Source organism: Dreissena polymorpha, chromosome 12 (assembly GCF_020536995.1).
Source record: "Dreissena polymorpha isolate Duluth1 chromosome 12, UMN_Dpol_1.0, whole genome shotgun sequence".
In the NCBI taxonomy this organism is placed as follows: domain Eukaryota; kingdom Metazoa; phylum Mollusca; class Bivalvia; order Myida; family Dreissenidae; genus Dreissena; species Dreissena polymorpha.
The window spans coordinates 11,177,485-11,190,107 of record NC_068366.1 but is presented as its reverse complement, the minus strand read 5'-3'; the positions used below and the strand labels follow the sequence as shown (position 1 = coordinate 11,190,107).

Sequence of the window (12,623 nt, the reverse complement as noted above, 5' to 3'; positions counted from 1 at the left end):
TGTCAGCGTTCCTATGATGTTTTTCCCCAAAATATCATAGCAACGCAAAACGGCTCATTTCACAATTGTAATGTCAAAACGATACAACTATATTTTATTTTATTTGAAAGTGACTGAAACATTATTTGCATAAATGGTAGTTACCATGACCGCTGTAAATATATATAACAGTCTTGAAATATTTCAATACATATACAGAACTTCGTCGTTTTACTAAAATGATTTTGTCAAATGTCGCTCGTTCAAAACGACACGTCAGTTCACTCCCCGTCTGCATGCTGTCCATGTCTGTCTCTTGTACGCACACTTCACAGGTTAGCAAATGCCCGCATGGAAGGAACACCACACGCCTGTCTCTTGCATTACATATCGTGCACACAATCCGGTGTCTCATGACTGCGTTCTCTTGCAGGACATTCACAACTTAAAAGAGCAGAATACTGATCAATGTACCCGGTATGATTTGTTCGATACGCACATGCATGTGAATACAGTATGATTTAAATGACTGCCTGTTTCGTTTAAAATATAGAAATACAAGACTTTTCTTAGTATTGTACCCGGTAAAGTTTGCATGTAAAAATAACAAAACTGTAATATACTAAGACTATAAAGTATCAGGAATTTATAAATTAGTACCTTTAAAATACTATATGTCCACCCATTTAAACTTTGGCAATAGTCTTTGTTGATAGATAGCACACGCAAATTTTCTCCGCATGCGCTTGTACACGGTTTAACATTGAAATCAATTTTCTGTGTGGTAATTTTATTCATTATATGCATTAATCTTTTTGTTTGCATCCTTGTAAATACTTTACCTATACAACTGAAATTTAGCGTATACATACGAATGATGCTACTTCATGCCAGTGCTGTTATTTTAAAATTGATTCTAAAAACTTGATATAAATAACTATATTGAAAAAAGCAAGTTCATTTTATTTACGTCACTATATTTGTTGTCAATGACATCATGCTGTTGTCGAGTGTTATTTAAAAAAGATTAAATCATAATATGAGAAAATGATGCGATCAATAGAATACTATTAGCTTGTTGTAAACAGATACGTTTGTTTGCAAGCCACGGAAACGTTATACACACTCGCCAAGGCTCATGGTTTTGGATTTTTAAGCATTACTGAAAAACAATATGCAACACTCGCATAGTATCTGCTTCATTACGATAAAAATAACAACCAATTGACGATGACCTTGTGTGTCAGAACCTCCGTGAATATCTAGGTGTAGCTTTGTTTCGCGAACAAAATTGAGCATTATTTTCTCGCTTAAAAGGACGATGGACAAAATCATACCTTGTAAATAAGCTCGACAAAATCAACGCACTCATGAACTCCATTAAAATACTTTAAACGTGTTTATTGTTTCCTAGCTTTGTATTCGCGTTTGTTCGTGCATGTTTTGTATGTCCGTTTAGCGCAAAGGTTGGTATACGCTTCTCATCAAGGCGACCCGGGTTCTTTACCCGCTGACAGCCAATGTGAGCACAATTAGTGGTCACCATACCGGATAGGAGGGTTTTCCTCTGGCTATACCGGTCCGCCCCCACATCACAAGACCACAACACAATTAAACATTTTAGTATAAACTTAATCACTTGACATTGCAGCTGTAATTGAAAACTCGAATCAACCTTTTTTAGTAGGAAAGTTAATTAGGTGTGAGTGCTGGGACACACTCCGAGTCCTTAAATAATGCAGCCAAAGACGCAGAAGGAATTCATCATCTTCGAAATGCACACATAATACTGTGTTTTATATACTTACAATGGATACACTTTTCGAATTTCCCTGTAAAGCAATTAAAATTACATGGTCGGTTCTTTTTTATTATTTATGATAGTAAAACCAACCAGATATACATATGAACATATGTTTAAGTAATCTAAAGGGTCAAAGTCTGCATCATGATTGTTGTAAATCGATGTCGACTGGCTTCCCCGAAAAAAGCAGGAAATGTAGCTTTGATTCAAATTTGGCCCAACTTTCGTTAGTCTAGTAAGTAAGGCAGGAGTGCCTGGACATACTTCGGGTCCACACATAAAGCAGCCCAAGGCAGGAAAGGACCTAAACAACTTCGCACACGCACGCACGCACACACACGCACGCACGCGCGCATACACGTACGCACACACTCACACTGTTAGTTTAAACAGAACACGCAATAAAAACAACGTTACTCTTCTTTGCAAGTCCACACCCAATCATAAACGTTTTGAACTAATTTAATAAGGTCATTACAGTATAGTTAGTGCGAGGCCCTTCGATTGATTTAATCGCTTCGAGTACGGAAATTAATGTTTCCCTAGTATCAGTAGTTAAATTTATTCATGCATAAATGCAACTGTTTGGTTATCAACGGCGAGCTGTACATCACCGTGTGGAGAACCAAATAAAAAATCAGTATTACGCTATTTGGCCACTCTAGAAAACGTATTCACGGATTTATCAATTACTACGTTATTTACATTCATAACTAGCAGATTCATTTAAATATATCATAGAAAAAAACTCAGTTTACTTTCTGCTGATGTATGCTTCCATTCGTTTAATGTAATACTTCCGCGTCATCGTTTCTACCATTTCACGTAGTATCTGTGTTTCTGTGCATTAGTATATTTGATATCGAAGCGCCGAGTTTCAACTTTCCGATCCTAAACCCAAAATGGTTTCGAAGCAACACCACTTAAATGTCCTTCCAAAACCAATGTGTACGAATCCAACTTGTGTAAATCGTTAGACGTTCATAACCAAGCGCGTAGATGTGCCAACATCAAAATACAGTACATAATTATACAGCACACATTCATCCTCCACTTTTTGTCGTCCCTCGGAGGTTCAGGCAGTGCAATGTTTTTTTTTCTTCAAAATATATGGTACTTGCAGGAAAAGAAGCGTCAGAAGCCCGAAAAAGGTTTTGTTGTTTTAAACGAATCTACAATTTTATACATGTTTTTAAAACCCCAATTTTAAATTCCAAAATCAACTTGATATTGAATTTATAACAGTACAGTGAAAGTTTGCATAAAGAAGAGTGACTTCCGTGAGCGTTTTCAAATGCAATTTGAATCATGAACCATTACTTGCGTAAGTGTTTTTCGTAAAAACCCTACCGAAACATGGACATACGAAGTACGCCTTATTAATATTAACCTTCTCCAAATCTATCTGAACACATGTGTCTTGCATAAAATTGATGTCACAATATAACGCACACATCACAGGTTAGCAAATGTCCGCATTGACTGCGTTGTTTTGCTGGACATTCGTCATTGAAAATAATACGACACTGATAATTGTACCGATATGTTTTGTTCTCTTCTCAAACTCATTCGAATCGTGTATTTAAAATGTTTAGTTATTCCGAGTTATTATAAGGAATTAAATGCTAATAATAACTGTTTGTTTCGTGTAAAATATAGGAATACGTATTTGTTTTCTAAAAGTTCACACACCTTTTTTATTATTGTACCCTTGTATTTTGGAATGTAAATAACCAAACTATAATATAGTGGGATAAAAGAAGCATCGTGTATTTTTTAAATGAACTGTCATGATAAAATCTGTGTACACCCCGTCATCATGCATTTAAACTTTGTCAATAGTCTTTGTTGATAGATACCACACGTTAACATCTTTTTTTTCTACGAATGCGTTTAACACGGTTTAAATAGAAATCTACTGTGCGCTAATTGTATTAGGTAAGTTCATTATTATATCCATTTGCATCCGTGTAGTTACTGGACCTATAAAAATGAAGCTGAAATTAAGCGCGTCCTCATACGCAGGATCCTACTGAATGTCAGTGCTGTAATTTTATAATAAAACATGAACTTAAACTCAGCGTTATTGTAATCGAACTTTGCCGCGCATTTTAATGAAGTTCTTGTATTTGTTTTAATGGGTTTAAGGAGGCCATCACAGAATAGTTAATAAGATACGATTCAATAAATGTCATCGCTTCTAATACGGAAATAAAAATATTCATTGTATCTGTAGCTTTATAATCATGCATAAACGTAATTGACATGTAAATATTTGTGACCTTTTTAACACCAATAGAAAACCAATGGAAAACCCTGTGAACAAACAATAACACATGCTTGCGATATGTGACCTATATACCAAATTCATTGACGGAACAATTGACAACATATTTTACTTGCAAGCGAAACTACCTATCAGTCACACTAATACATTTTGGAAAAAAGAGTACTTGTCTGTTCATATATACTTCTATTAATTCCATGTATCGATGTAATATTTCCCCTTCATCTTTTCTACCTACCGTTACACGTAGTACGAGTAGCTCTATTTGTGTTCGTTAGTATATTTGATATCGAAGTGCCGAGTTTTAATGTTCCAATCTTAAATACAACGAATGCGTGACCAAATTGGTTCAGATAGCAACGCCACTTACAAGTCCCTCTCGTTAATGTTGTTTTCATTACTAATTCGAAAACACAAGAGTATTTGATCTCTGCCTTGTCTTTCACACATCTCACTACTCGGCGGTACCGATTTTGCCGTCATACAGTCCCTTTTAGCTAACAATAACCACACTAATCCAAACGAACAGATATACTTAGTTTTCGCGTTATGATTTTGAATATTGTCCGATTTGCACTCTTCACAATTATTCTCACGCTTTAATAAGCAGAGCATAATGGAACAAAATAGTTTATTTTGAATTAAGCATGTAAAAGTCATCGCCATAAACAAACATATTAACTATCAAATTGCGTTTTACGCAAATTAAATACAGCAAACGATGAAACTCTGAAAAATAAATCATTATGGAATAAAAAAATACCACCTCTTTCATGCAATATACAGTATTCAAATCTGGAATTATTTTGACCAACAACCGTGTTCTACAAGTGTTTAGAACCTAAAATAATGGAATTCATGTCAAGCATATGAAGTAATAGTTTTTGCACGTACTTACAATTTACAAGTTTTTGCACGATTAGCAGTTTACATAAATGTTCTATTTAAACGGTTGCTTTTACATATCACGTCTCACGCTCCTTGCTTTATCGTGGAATCTCCTTGGTCATGCAGATGAAGGAAAACAATATCCATTTTGTAAAAAAACAAACATAGACAATAAAGTACATGTTCATACTTTGGTCTCAATTACAAATTCGAATGAAACATACAGTAAACATAATGAGTTGTCGTCTGTCTCATTAACACTGTTGCTGCAACAGTACTGACCACAACTACATTTGTATTTGTAAATGTTTAGCGCCGTCGCCTTCTGCACCTGCGAAATATAATGTACTACGAGTAGCACTAAGCCATGGGCCTAAAGTGTGGCGTATTGCCGTAGATAGATTTGCCGCATTTGTACCGCTCAGTCAATTAAGTGTTTAGAACACAGCTTGCATCATTGTGTAGATTAATTCACTAATTACAGTAGCATTTAAATAATTCGGGCTCTTTTAAACATAGAAGTAAAATTATAAAAAAAGCAATACACAATACAACATATGTTTCAAATTAATTTTAAACGGCGTTTCTATGATGTTAGCTTAACTTGTTTTTTTCAAATATAACATTTACACCATTTGGTTCATTTTGCAACTGTAAGGTCAAAAACATTATGGCTTTATTTCATTTAAAAAGTACCTCTAACATTATTTCAATAAACTATAGTAAATGTTTCCATTTTAATGTCTATGTCAATCTTGAAGTATTTAATAAATTTTACAGTACTACATCGCTTAATTATTTCGGCTAATGTCACTGGTTCACAACGACACGCGAGTTCATTCCCCGTCTGCATGCTGGACAGGTGTCTGTCTCTTGCCCGCACAATTCACATGTTAGAAAATGTCCGCATGGAAGGAACACCACACGCCTGTCTCTTGTGTTACATATCGTGCACACGATCCGATGTCTCATGACTTCGTTCTCCTGCAGGACATTCTCAACTGCAAATAGAATGACACTGATATATCAATCCGGTATGTTTATTCGATACGCAAATGCATATGAATTTTTTTTTCTATATGTGCACACAACTTTTCTGATAGATGGTCTGAAGGAGCTTTCCGAGTAGTATGTAGCCGTTTAAAGCCACACACCTTGAAATGAAATACATGGCATAGTAAATTTAAGTATGAATAAGAAACATATTTTATCTATGCAAATTAGAATATATATCTGGTGGTAACAAGGTAGAAATCCGTCTCTTCTGCGCTTTAAAACTTAAAAATAATCGCGTTTGTCGAAATGGACGTATAAGTATAGAAATCCTACATTCGGTTTAAAAAAAATAAAAAAATACTTGCTACCTAGTCTATAGATTTAATGACAATGGTGCACACTTTCAAATTGCATCTATATGTATTGATTAACATGTACCTCATTTCAAGGTGTGTGGCTTTAAGCATTAACCAACCAAGTATAGTTGGTCATTTATTTTGTACCATTAGTATAATTTTGTAATGTCTCCGTTCTTAACCAAGGACCGTGATTTTCGACATGTTTTCCGAATAAATACGAACAAATAGGTAAATGTCGTTTTAATTTCAAAGTTGGGCCAAGATATAGAAAGTTCAAGCATATTTGATTTAAGAGAGAGATATCAATATTACTTTTGTGACGAATGATGAGCTATATTTTCCGCTTTAACGCACATTTAACAGTGATTCAGCGTTTAGGACGGAAGAGACGTCGGTACCACACTTGTCCATACTAGACATAGTTTAGGAGCAGTTTATTAACTTTTGAACCATGAAAAATGAAGAAGAGCTTGAACCATTTTCAGATTTGTTTGATGTGGCGGTCATTAATAGATGTGAAACCTTTTGAAGATTTAAAAGATCACTCCATGTATTATAGATAATTTGAAACAAACATTCCATGCTAACCAGGTTCAATTGACTTGTTAATAAAAAGAGTCTTACAGAATCAGTGGACATTCAGAACTTGTGTCAAGAAGGAAACAAAATATTACATTCGTGCAAACAAAACTAGCCATGGTATGTCAAAGGTCGAGGACTTCAGAAACATATCACGTAACTGGTGTCATATAAACAGTGACGATGCTCCAACTTCTGCATTAAGTAAAGAATCTCACAAAATATGGAACTGCCAGAGCTTCAAAACGTGTAGTGTTAATTTAAGGTGGAAAAAAGCAAAACTATCTGAAATTATGCTTAGAGTGTCTTAAGTCAAATAATATTCAACCTAACGCCATTTTCGGGGAAAACTAAGAATAGATAATTGTGAAAAGACACATAATCGTTTATTGCATCAAGAACGACCAATCGCTTCACAAAAGAGTTTCAGCCAGCAAATGAAAAGGTATTAAGTGCAAATAACACTGGTAATTGTGAAGCATTTAGAACAATTCCGGTCAGAATAAGGGCAAAGATATCGCATGGAAATTGGAAATTGCATGGGAAACATTGTGTTGAAGTCAATATTATGAATGGAATATCAGATAAATTGAAACTTCCTTAGTAAAATTTACACAGAGTGTTACTGGAAACCTAAAACTGAAGGGAAACTAGAAAATATGGTCTGATCTGTGCTACATACAGATCCCCAACAATAAGAAGAAAGAGCAAAGTCGACCATCTGATCGGCTTTAATTATTCAGATCCGCATCGGTCTCTTGGAGGAGTTCACGGGGAAAAGGGACAACCAGTTGCAAAATTGACACCACTTGGATGGACTTACGTAGGTTAAATTATTATTGTTGAAACAAGCGTATTCACATTTCATTCAAATCTTTTAAGCCAACATAGTATTGGTACTACTTTTTCAACTTTTGCAATTTTAGAATGAAGGGATATCTTAGGGAGATAACTTGTCAATGACAGAAATTGATAGTCAAAAGCAGATTTTTGATAACGGACAAAAAAGCGCACTGAAATCACAGACAGAAAATGTAGAGACTATGTAGAGAAAGTAGCTTTATATCAGTTAGAAGAAAAGTTATCACAATGCCCAGAATAGATAAGGAAACAACCAAACTCAGAATAGCGTTTGACGCGTAAACCATTATTACGAAATGTGCTACAATGACATTTGAGAACAAGGTCCAAAACCACAGAACAACCCGTTTGATGCACTAATGAGATTCCAAAAGAATCAGATCGCGTTAGCAAGTGACTTAAAATAAATGTATTTTTATTTCATATTAACAAAGACAGCGATAAACGCGTTGGAAATTGTCAGTCAGTGTACGTTTCGGACAGACAGCATGGATGTGGTGTGTTGGTTTAGAAACCAGAGTCGTGTCTCTACAACATTTGTTGCTGACTGAATTGCCGAAATGCAAATTAAAACAAATCAAATTCAGAGGCGACATGTCCCAGGGAAGAGCAATCTGACAGATATAGTTTTAACAGGCGTTTATTTTAGTCTTTGTAAAGATTATATTGTTGGAAAGTCCAGAGTTTCTGAAGAATGAAAGAATACTTGGCCAAAATTACTCGTTCAAGGGAAGAAATTTAAAAAAGGGAAATCAAGAAAAACGAGTTGGAGAATTGTTAAATGACCACTTTTAATTACAATATTTAAAGAAAAAACTTTAGAACTATTGGCACTGCTGAAAGAGAAACCTCGTGGAGACTAGATCCATTAAGATATTCCAGTTGATATAAATTAGGAAGAATAATGGCATGGCATCGTTATCAGATTCGTGGAAAAAAGGGTAATAACACAAAACAATACATACGGACATCGGGGGAGCTTACTTTAGAATAATTGAAAGAAAGTGAGTATATGCTAATTAGAGATAGACAAAGAAATTCATTTATGGAATACCAGGGCATTCTGATAAACACCTTTGCAGAAAAATAGTTAACTTCTCGTATCAAATCAAGTTATGAACAGTAATGGCATACTAACAATGCACTCGAAATTAAATAATGCCGTAGTTTAAAAGTTGGTATCTGATAATGCTACCAAGACATTCAAAGATCATAGAGCTGATAAAAAGTCATTTCCTGAACAGTGTAACCATGTTGGTACACATTATGTGTTGTCCAATGTTCCGTCAAGGTTTTGGATCATACATGGTCCATAAGCGATACAAGAGGTTGAAAATGACTGTTAAGCATGTAAAGGAAAAAGAGCTAGACCGAAAATCCGATTATGGCCCCATCGCCAACGCGAAGATTGGGGGTTGCAATAGCGAACATATACGTTGATTAATGGTGGACCGTTTCTCACAGGAACATGCAAAGTATAGAGTTGGTAAAACAGATACTTGTGTCTTTTTACTTGTCTAGAAAAAGGAGCAATTCATCGGGGGAAAGCTTAAAGTATCGATACAAGTTCATTTCTAAATGCCTTTTCCCGAAATGTTCATAGACAAGGACTAATGCTAAAAGTTATAAAGGGACAAACTCCACAGGAGCATTGTGCAAAATCCTACACACATCAGATGTAATCTTTAAAGTGTTTGTCGATGAAACAGTTCAAGGTCTTTAACTTACCTGTAAGCCATTTCAATAGACTCTATTCATCTTACTTTAACCATGTTCCTTTTCAACAGATAGGTCGTGAATTCGCAGGACATTAACTTGATGGAAATGAATTTATGTGATATATCTCACAGAGGTAAATTAATATATGGCTGCCAAGTTTAACTTGGCGTAAACATTTGTTTAACAAAGAACAAGACATATGTGAAGGCAGTATTGTACTGGTGGTATTAATAGAAAGTCGAAGAGGAGAGTTTTCTTTTGGGTGTATTGTTAAAGATATTCGCGGAATAGATGGTCCTATCTGATCGACAATCGTGAAAGTAGGAGGAAAGATATGACCAGAGCAATAACCAAACTCTGCCCATAAGAGTGTAAAATAAGAAATAAAAGGCAGCATAGCCCCAGAGATAAACATTCAACATAACTACTTGCATTTTTCAATTTGATTAAATTGATATTTAATATGGTGATTTTACATTTACATTATATGACAACAATATTGTTATTCTTCCAAATGTGTTGCTTGTGAATGAGGTTAATCTGTGCAAAACGGTATAAATTTAAAACGTGTTATCTTCTGTTTCTTTTATGTTTCTCTTTTTCCTTCTTTTTCATTAAATAAGCTTATATAACATGGGAGACAACTCGTACGAATAGTGAATTTTAGATTTGACGAAGTTTATCTCTTTTGACTGCAATGTACTCATAGAGTTTCTTTGTGTATATCATTAATATGTCGATTGTTATTCGCGATTCGATTGTTTCTCATTTACGTCTATCCTATTTCATTTTTACCATGGCTTCTATTATAATGGAAATTGATGGAATTTTGAAATATTTCCTCGTTTGAAATTGTGTTATTACAAGTTAAATATCAGGTAGAAAATATTGTGGAATTCGGTACACAGTAACTTATAGCTAATTGTTGAATGCATATTAAGTACATGTTTTTCATAGAAAAATAAAATGTGAATTAGTGTTACTGTTTGATAAACTTATGGTTGTTGTTGTTAAGAGCACTTGGGTGTATTCTTTAAACCGCTTAATCCTTAAAGGGACAAGGTTTTATTATGAATTGTATAAGAGTGTGTCGTATTCAGGAGGGGGATATTTTCTGAAGAAGATTTCTGAGTAGTGTGAAGCCGTTAAAGCGTTTACCAACACAGAATAATTGGTAGCGTATTTATTACGACAAGTAAATGTTTGTAATGTATCCGTTAATAACCAAGAGCCACATTTTTCGAATAAAATTAAAACAAAGTTATTAAAATATCGTTTGTATTTCGACTTTAAGCGCTATTGAACGCTTTAAAACACAATTGCTTCAATCGATTCGAATACGGGAAGCAATATATTATTTGTTATTGTAGTTTAATATATTAATTCATACACATTATTGTCGGGTGAATATTGGCAAGCTAAATAACACCGTGTTGCAAAGCAATTGAAAACCAACAACATTTTGCGCTATGTAACCACTGTACAGTGTTATTTGTCAGCAAAACTCACTTTAAGATGCATCTTAATAAATTATGGAAAAATGAGTTTACCCGTCTGTTGATATATTCTTTCATCTTTTCGAGGCAATCCTCCCCCGTCATCGTTTCTACCTGTACACGTAGAAGCTCTTTTTGTGTGGAGTAGTATATGCGATAGAGAAGTGCTTAGTTTAAATTGTCTATTCCCAAATCCAACGAATGCATGACTAAAATGGGTTCGATAGTAACACCACTTAAATGTCCCTCCGACACCGGTATGCATGAATCCAACTTGCGCTTGATTTAAACAGTTCATCACTAAACCCCGTAGATATGTCACAATCAAAGCACAGTACATTACAAAGCACACATAAAGGATCCACAGTATATTCCTCGGAGGTACAGGTCGTGCCATGGATGCTTCCAAAACATATGTAACAGACAATTACAGGATCATCAGAAGTCCGAATATGCTTTGTTGTTTTAAACGTATCCACGGGTATATAAATGCTTTATAACGACACTATTTAAATTCCATTAATTAGCTTGCTAATAAATATAAAACAGACCGCCGAGATTCTGGCGACACAATGCGAATATTGAATTCCGTAATGTGTGCGCTTCATTAATGATTGTTGACGCATCGAAATGTAGCAACAGTAACGAACTCGTTAGAAAAACCCATGTGTGTCAGACCTTGACATTTATCAAATTATTTATAGAGTTTCATTCGTGATACATCGGCTATCTCGAATTCCTCCGTAAGATAGGCAATAAATCGTCTGCTGATCCAGAGTGGTGGCGTTTACGAAGTGCTCATTTCAATATTTTAACCTACTCCAAGTCTAATTGAACACATGAAGTTTAACGTCCAAAACACGACAATGTCTACAGCGGTAGCAGCATCTATGTCACATATATCCATGATTAAGTATGTTGAACAGTTAGCGAAAAATAAAGATTTACAACAGTTTAACTTTTCGTTGCACAATGGACGCCTCGTATGCCCGGCTGAATTCGGCCTACATAAGATCCGACGCATGCGCAGTTATGTAAAAGGTAATTATAGAACATTGTAAAAACTTGTGACGAGATTGATTGCACATGGTATTTGGTGCGGTTAAACATTGCGGAATTGAGGATGCATACACTTTACCTGTGAGTGTAAACGCGGTTAAAAAAAGATAAAGCTACGAAGAATTATTGTATTCTATTACTTTATTGTCAAGAAAAATAATACCGAAATTACTTTAAGTTTTCAGATACTCAACATGTTCGAGATCCCCGTTTTTAGCCGAAAAAATATGTTTTTATGACTCTAAATATTTAAACATGACTTTAAATATTCTGACAGTGTATTTAACAATGTTGTTTTACCAGAAGTCCCCCTTTGCGCTTATCTGTTGACACTTTATTACAACCGAATAAATGTCAGTAAACGAGGCAGACGAATGCTTAGGGCTATGCGCCATTTCATTTGCGTTATTGGTTAAATAACTATGCATACCGGTAACTGGCAATGGTTTTAACCAACAGCTGACATTGAAAAGTAATTTATACTCTGCAAGTGCACATACATGTGTCATTGGCCACCGTACTGGTCTATTTTGGAATCCAATTATTTCTTATGCGAATACCCGGGAAGCTGAGGTTATTTTTTCTCCTGAAAGGTT

At 35.0% G+C, this 12,623-nt stretch overlaps 1 long non-coding RNA gene across 1 annotated transcript; it reads right to left on the bottom strand.

Annotated features, from left to right (window-relative positions):
* Window positions 1-4,003: 4,003 nt before the first annotated feature.
* Window positions 4,004-11,966, bottom strand: LOC127854097 (uncharacterized). The gene is made up of 2 exons (XR_008036918.1): window positions 11,023-11,966; window positions 4,004-5,959 (listed from the first exon to the last, which is right to left on the bottom strand). It is a non-coding gene; the product is annotated as an uncharacterized LOC127854097 (long non-coding RNA).
* Window positions 11,967-12,623: the final 657 nt, after the last annotated feature.